Source organism: Theropithecus gelada, chromosome 1, assembly GCF_003255815.1.
Source record: "Theropithecus gelada isolate Dixy chromosome 1, Tgel_1.0, whole genome shotgun sequence".
Lineage (NCBI taxonomy): Eukaryota > Metazoa > Chordata > Mammalia > Primates > Cercopithecidae > Theropithecus > Theropithecus gelada.
Genome location: NC_037668.1, coordinates 53,799,615 through 53,807,992, shown reverse-complemented (window position 1 = coordinate 53,807,992; position 8,378 = coordinate 53,799,615).

Genomic DNA, 8,378 nt, shown 5'->3' with positions numbered 1-8,378 from the left:
ATTACAGGCATGAGCCACTGCATCCGGCCCCATTTTCTTTTTGTAAATTAAAAACATATTTTTATAAAGATGAGGTCTTCTTATGTTGTCCAGGTTGGCCTTGAATGGCTGGCCTCAACCAATCCTCCTGCCTCCCAAAACACTGGGATTACAAATGTGAGCCATAACTCCCAGCCCCTTTCCCAATTTCTTTTTTTTTTTTTTTTTTTTTGAGATGGAGTCTCGCTCTGTCGCCCAGGCTGGAGTGCAGTGGCACGATCTTGGCTCACTGCAAGCTCTGCCTCCCGGGTTCACGCCATTCTCCTGCCTCAGCCTCCTGAGTAGCTGGGACTACAGGCGCCCGCCACCGCGCCCGGCTAATTTTTTGTATTTTTAGTAGAGACGGGGTTTCACCGTGGTCTCGATCTCCTGACCTTGTGATCTGCCCGCCTCGGCCTCCCAAAGTGCTGGGATTACAGGCGTGAACCACCGCGCCCGGCTCCCCAATTTTTTTTTTTTTTAATTTTTTTTGAGATAGAGTCTAGCTCTGTCGCCTAGGCTGGAGTGCAGTGGTGTGTTACCAGCACACTGCAACCTCTACGTCCTGGGTTCAAACAATTTTCCTGCCTCAGCCTCCAAAGTAGCTGGGATTATAGGCGCCCGCCACCATGCCTGGCTAATTTTTGTATTTTTAGTAGAGATGGGGTTTCACCATGTTGGTCAGGCTGGTCTCGAACTCTTGACCTCAGGTGATCCACCTGTCTCGGCCTCCCAAAATTTCTGGGATTACAAGTGTGAGCCACAGCCCCCGGCCCCCTTTCCCATTTTTTATAGTATTCTGCACATCTATGACAGAGCATTTGTCCCACCATATTATATGTATTTGCTTATTTGTCTTTCTCTCTCACTGACCACTAGAATGTAAACCCTGTAAGCCAGGGACTATGTCTGTTTTGTTCATTGTGTCAGTACGTATGCAGCACAAAGCTTGGCATAACATAATTGCTTATTTAATATTTGTTGAATGAATAAATGCATGACTTGCCCCTGTTTCCACAGTTAATAATGGCCAAAATTAGAATGCAGATTTTATTTCCAAGTGTAAGAATTTGTTTTTACCATCTCCTTAACCCAACCTAGTTCCTACTCCTAACCCCTACTATCAACCCTGTCCCCACTAATTCCTTAGAATCTTAGATCACTTATCCGAAAGGGAACTTAGAGCTCATCTGATTCAATCCCTTCATTTATAGATAAGAGAACTAAGACTCATAGAAGGTAAATGCTTTGTCAAGGCAACACAGCAAAAACTGTGGCCATCCTTTCTTCCTGACAACCAGATTGGTGTTGTTTTTTAATGGCATTCACCAATGAGTTCATTGACTCCCAGGGCTTTGTCTTGGGGATGGGGGTAGAGTAGTAAATAAATAATTCCATCTAAGGCTCTCTTTTTATACTCCCTAGACACCCCAAAGGCTGGACACCCACGAGTCTATTCTGAGACATCCCATCAGGCAGAAATTTCAAGCAAGACAGGATGGAAGGCTGTGTGTGTGTGTGTGTGTAGGATCATGGGGCACCAAGGATGCAGACGTGAAAACTGGACTGCAGCACAGCCCCTCTGTTGTGGGGTCCCTCGAGGCTCCCACCATGGCAACACCACTCCCTCTGCCCCTGAAGCTGACCTTTGGGGCCAGAGATCAATAACTTGGACTTTGGCTTCAGTCCCCTTTGGCCCCCCAGTGACCATAGGCTGCCCAGAAGAGCTAGCGGGACTCAGGGTCATTAAGTAACTGTCACTCTTCTCCAGCCCCACTTTGGGGCATGGCTGGGGGAGGGGCCAGGGATGGGAGCCATATGGAGAGTCACAGGTGTGGTCTGGTTCTTCCCATCCTCACTGGAAGAGAAGTGACCTCTATCTCTCCTTGACCCCCACCCACTTCCCCTTTTTACCCTCGGCCAAGAAGGCTTCCTCCTGCCCTATCTACTCCCTCCATGTCCTTAGCACTGAGCCCTGACTCCCCTCACGGAAACCCTGTGCTCCTCACTATGTTCCTTTTAGTCCCATCTTTTATGAACCCCCTCTCCTCCCACTGTGCTCACACGTTATGTAAACTGGAGGTATTTTACCCTTTTGTCAACCAAGACAGTAGTCAGAAGCCAGCTGCGGTGGCTAACTCCTATAATCCCAGCACTTTGGGAGGCTGAGGTGGGTGGATCACCAGAGGTCAGGAGTTCAAGACCAACCTGGCCAACATGGTGAAACCCTGTCTCTACTAAAAATACAAAAAATTAGCCAGGCGTGCTGGCAGGCACCTGTAATCCCAGTTATTTGGGAGACTGAGGCAGGAGAATCACTTGAGCCCGGGAGGCAGAGGTGGCAGTGAGCTAAGATGGCGCCATTGCACTCTAGCCTCGGCAGCAAGAGCAAGACTTGTCTCAAAAAAAAAAAAAAAAAAAAACAATAGTCAGGAATTCCTCATTCACCTTTTTCTAAATACCTCATCCCAGGTGTCGTCTCACCAACTATTCCCCTCCAGAGGAATCCACTGTTCTGCTATACTTTTAGCAGGACCCTGTTTCAGAACCACACTCCCCTACCCCACCCCCACCCCACCAACTTTCTGTGCTCTTCACCCACCATTCCTTGTCCACCTCCACCCCAGCGCCCCAGCCAATCACTACTGATTGATTGATTTGGGAGCAGGCGGGGAAAGAGGATCGATGGAGGACTCTGGGTCTATTTTTATTCAAAGCAAAAGGTTTAAGAGGGGGTGGATATCATTGTGAAGAGAACGCAGAAGTCACTGTGGTGCTCCACAGCTTCTGACAGGGTCTGCAGCGTGGGGGAGGATGGGTCAGGCCATTGGGGGTGGGGATGGATGCTCTGAAGGCTGGGAGGAGAGTGATGTGGGGGCTGATAAGGTAAGAAGAAGGCACGCATCAGGAGTCTGGGCATAAGGTGAGGTTCCCCAACGCTGCCCCTCAGGGAGGAAAATTATCACCCGAAGTCATTCTTCCCAGCTCAGAGAGGATGTCCTGGGTCCCCAGTACTCTCAATGTCCAGCAGGGGACACCCTCACCCCACATGACCCCTTTCCTCATCCACCATCACTAAGTTCCTTTGTTCATTCATTCATTCATACATTGAAATGTTGTTTGAGTGCCACTATGTGCCAGACACTGTGCCACAGACTGGAAAAATACAAGCATGAACAAGATAGACACACAGACAAATGAGGTTCCAGGCCTTTGGCACGAGTAGGGCAGGACTACAGTGAACAAATAGTTATAGTGATTTAAGGGAAAGGAAATCAGAAAAAAGCTTTCCTCAGAAACTGACTTTGAAACAAAAACTTAACAGATGCCTAAATCTTGACCAAAGAAAATGTGGAAAAGATTTAAAGAGGGGGAGTGTGTATGTGTGTGTATGTGTTAAGGGTGTGTTTCAGGCAGAGGGAACAATCTGTGCAGACCTTGAAGCAGAAAAGATCAAGGCCCCTTTAGAGGGTTGAACAGAGAAACCTGTGCATGGATGGATTCAGGTTTGGTTGGAGGTTTAACCCTTTAAATTGTAGAATGCACATGTGTGGACACACACACACATTCACACAGACGGCTGGAGCCTCCATTTCCCAAGGTGCAATTTTCTTGGTAATCACTTTTTTTTTTTTTTTTTTGAGATGGAGTCTCACTCTGTCACCTAGGCTGGAGTGCAGTGGCACAATCTTGGCTCACTGCAAGCTCCGCCTCCCGGGTTCACACCATTCTCCTGCCTCAACCTCCCAAGTAGCTGACAGGCGCCCGCCACCACGCCTGGTTAATTTTTTGTATTTTTAGTAGAGACGGGGTTTCACCGTGTCAGCCAGGATGGTCTCGATCTCCTGACCTCGTGATTCGCCCGCCTTGGCGTCCCAAACTGCTGGGATTGCAGGCATGAGCCACCGTGCCCAGCCTTTTTTTTTTTTTTAAAAAAAGAGTAGGTGAGGACAGAGAGCCAGCAGACCTCTGAGGCCTTTCCAAAGTAATTAAACTCAAAACTTGTCTTCCAGAAATGAGTGGAACAGAGGTAGATTTAGCTTAAGCTTCAGGGCTTCTCCTTGGGAGGAGTTAAGTAATGAGTGCAAACGAGATTTTTTTTTTTTTTTTCTTTTGAGACGGAGTCTCACTCTGTCGCCCAGGCTGGAGTGCAGTGGCCGGATCTCAGCTCACTGCAAGCTCCGCCTCCCGGGTTTACACGATTCTCCTGCCTCAGCCTCCCAAAGTGGTGGGATTACAGGCGTGAGCCACCGCACCCGGCCTTTTTTTCTTTCTTTTCTTTTTTTGATATGGAGTTTCTCTCTTTTGCCCAGACTGGAGTGAAGTGGCACAATCTCGGCTCACTGCAACCTCCGTTCCCAGGTTCAAGCAATTCTGCCTCAGCCTCCCAGGTAGCTGGGATTATAGGCGCCTGCTGCCACACCAGGCTAATTTTTGTATTTTCAGTAGATACAGGGTTTCACCATGTTAGCCAGGATGGTCTTGAACTCTTGATCTTAAGTGATCCACCTGCCTTAGCCTCCCAAAGTGCTGGGGTTACAGGCATGAGCCACCATGTACGGTCAATCTAATATTAATAGAAGGCACAGAGCACCCCCTGTGGGGGCCTCTCACTGGCACACACAGCTGCTGTGACAGCTAGCTTGAGGGAAACTGCAAGACCAGAGGCTGAGCCTCCCAACTGCTCAGGGAAAGTCAGGGATAGAGGATAGTGGGGAACAAGGTCCCTGCTTGGCAAACGCAAGTGGGCACAAAGTAAGGTGCAGGAGCAGGAGGCTCTGGTGTTACAAAAGCAGCCCCAGGCCCATAGAATCCTCTGCTCAGGAGTCTGTCTCTGAGGGGACATTGAACAGCAAGCAGGTGCCCCTCTTCCTGGCACCCATTTTAAGATGTGGAAACTAAAGAAGTGACTTGAAGACACTTCTAGAGCAAGCTAGTGACAGAACAAGGCTAGAATCCAGATTTCCCAGTTCTGTCCAGTGTCCTCTTTCTGCAATCCCAATGGTCCCTTCGCCAAGAATCTAGGATTTTCCAAACCCATGGCCCAGTCATGGCACTGGATTGTAATGCCTGACTGACTTGTCTCTTTCATCACAGCTTAGGGGCCCCTTGGGGGCAGGGACACTGTTTCCCTCTCCTTTATATCCTTTGCCCTCCAGCATGGGGCCTAGCACCTGTTTGAGACTTAGGACACATTTGTTCAACGTACAAATTGACAAAATGAATGAAGTGATTTCGGCTGTGGGCTTCTGGTTGTTAACTCATTCATTGCACATGCTTTGTCAAATAGCACCTATGTATGTGAGACTGTGTGGAGGTGTGAATGTGGGTAAAAAAATGCTTAGGCTTTTTTTCTGCCCTGTAGGATGCTATAATCTGGAAGGAAATGTCAGGAGAGGGGACAGGAAGGGGAAATAGCCATCTGTTGAGTAGTAGTTAGGCCCTGAGTAAATTCGTTATGTAGGTGACCTCTCCAACAAGGTAGGTATTAGCAACCCTATTTCACAGGTGCAGAAAGAGGTTCACAGAAGCTCAATAACTTGCCCAAGGTAGGCTGTGGCTGATGGGTCTTAGAAGTCATCCAGGCCTCATACCCTTTCTACTGTCATCATGACATAAAGTAGGATAGACCTGAGGAGGTGTCTGTCTGTACTGAGGGCTGGGGACCCTCAGAGGTAGGATAGCTTGCTGAATTGGGATCTTAGAGGCTTTTAGAGGGAGGAAGTTGCCCAGTGAACCTTAAAGTTGAGGTCATTGGTGAGATGGGGATTGGGGATCCTCTCCAAGGGTATGAAAACCCTGGGACCCTGGGAGAGTGTCCTTGGAGTGCTCTGCAGCTGGCTAATGGACAGGGAGGGTGGATTCATGGTCCTGATTTCTTGTTAGATCATGTGCTTCTTTTTTTTTTTTTGAGACAGAGTTTCACTCTTGTTGCCCAGGCTGGAGTGCAATCTCAGCTCACTGCAACCTCCGCCTCCTGCATTCAAGTGATTCTCCTGCCTCAGCCTCCTGAGTAACTGGGATTAGAGGCGTGTGCCACCATGCCCGCTAAGTTTTTGTATATTTAGTAGAGATGGGGTTTCACCATGTTGGCCAGGTTCATCTCGAACTCCTGATCTCAGGTGATCCACTGGCCTTGGCCTCCCAAAGTGCTGGGATTACAGGTGTGAGCCACCATGCCCTGCCGTTGATCACACGGTTCTTTAAGAAGGCTCTGGGCCCAGTTCCTCCTGCAGCCCCATGGCACCAACCATACCTCTTATTTTTGGTCAATGTCAGTTGAATAAGCAGATCTTTCTCTCCTGACTCCTTGGGTGAGCAATAAAGATTGGCAGATCTTGGTCCCATCTTGGCAAAGGACCTGCTGCCTTCCAAGCCCTCCTTGTGGTACCCAAATTGACTCCGTTTTCTGGGGCGGTAGCCCATCCAATCCAGGGGCTTGCTCATTGAGATGCTTTCTCATTGAAATGAGGATGCCAACTCTTTTCCCAAGCTGAAAGGAAAAAGAATCATGGGCTAAAATTAACAAGCTCAATACAGAGCACTGATAAAAGGGCTCATCCTCTGGAATCAGACCAATGTGGCTTCAAATCCATTATGTCTGGGGCAGTGGCTCACACCTGTAATCTTAGCACTGTGGGAGGCTGAAGTGGGAGGATCAATTTGAGTCCAGGGGGTCGAGGTTACAGTGAGTTATGATTGCATCACTGCACTTCAACCTGGGCAACAGGGTGAGACCCTGTGTCTTAGAAAAAATGTTCACTCTCTGCTTACTGATCTTAAACAAGTCCTTTATCTTTTCTAAGCCTCAGTTTTCTCTTCTGTGAAAGAGGACTAATGATACCTAGATCGTCTAAATCCTAATCTGATCATCTTTCCCCTGCCCCAGTCTCTCTTGGCTGATGTGAAGTACGATTAGACATTGACAGCTTGGCTCTGAGTCAAGGAAAGATCAGGAAAGAGATAGGAACGATCAGGACAGCTGGGCGGGGTGGCTCATGCCTGTAATCCCAGAACTTTGGGAGGCCGAGGCAGGTGGAACACAAGGTCAGGAGTTCGAGACCATCCTGGCTAACTCGATGAAACCCTGTATCTACTAAAAATACAAAAAAATTAGCTGGGTGTGTGGTGGGCGCCTGTAGTCCCAGCTACTCAGGAGGCTGAGGCAGGAGAATGGTGTGAACCTGGGAGGTGGGGGTTGCAGTGAGCTGAGATCGCGCCACTGCACTCCAGCCTGGGCGACAGAGTCAGACTCTGTCTCAAAAATAAATAAATAAATAAATAAAGGAAAGATCAGGACAGTCTCTGGAAAAAAAGAAAATACAGGCTGTCTGTTTGGTGTTCACAATGGATGAGCTGTGGATACTCCAGATACAATATTAATAAAACATAACTTCAGGCCAGGCATGGTGGCTCATGCCTGTAATCTCAGCACTTTGGGAGACCGAGGCAGGCAGATCACCCAAGGACAGGAGTTTGAGGCCAGCCTGACCAACATGGAGAAACCTTGTCTCTACTAAAAATACAAACATAAGCTGGGCATCGTGGCACATGCCTGTAATCCCAGCTACTTGGGAGGCTGAGGCAGGAGAATCACTTGAGCCTCGGAAGTGGAGGTAGTGGTGAGCCAAGATCGTACCATTGCACTCCAGCCTGGGCAGCAAGGGTGAAATTCTGTCTCAAAAATAAATAAATAAATAAATAATAAAACATAACTTCAGTTCATAAAACTATTGTCAAGTAGTGTGGCAGGCACTTAACATACTTCTTAACATACTTCATATCTTTTTTTTTTTTTGAGATGGAGTGTCACTCTGTTGCTTACCCTGGAGTGCAGTAGTGAGATCTTGGCTCGCTGCAACCTCTGCCTTCTGGGTTCAAGCAATTCTCATGCCTCAACCTCTCAAATAGCTGGGATTATAGGCGTGCACCATCACACTTTGCTAATTTTTGTATTATTATTATTATTATCATTATTATTATTTTTGAGACAGACTCTTGCTCTGTTGCCCAGGCTGGAGTACAGTGGTACGATCTCATCTCACTGCAACCTCTGACTCCCCGGTTCAAGCGACTTTCCTGCCTCAGTTTCCCTAGTAGCTGGGATTACAGACATGTGACACTATGCCCAGCTAATTTTTGTATTTTTAGTAAAGATGGGGTTTTGCCATATTGGCCAGGCTGGTCTGGAACTCTTGACCTCAGGTGATCCACCTGCCTCAGCCTCCCAAAGTGCTGGGATTACAGGTGTGAGCCACCGTGCCCGGCAAAGTTTTGTATTTTTAGTAGAGATGGTGTTTCACCACGTTGGCTAGGCTGGTCTTTTTTTTTTTTTTTTTTTTTTTTTTTTTTGTGGGGGT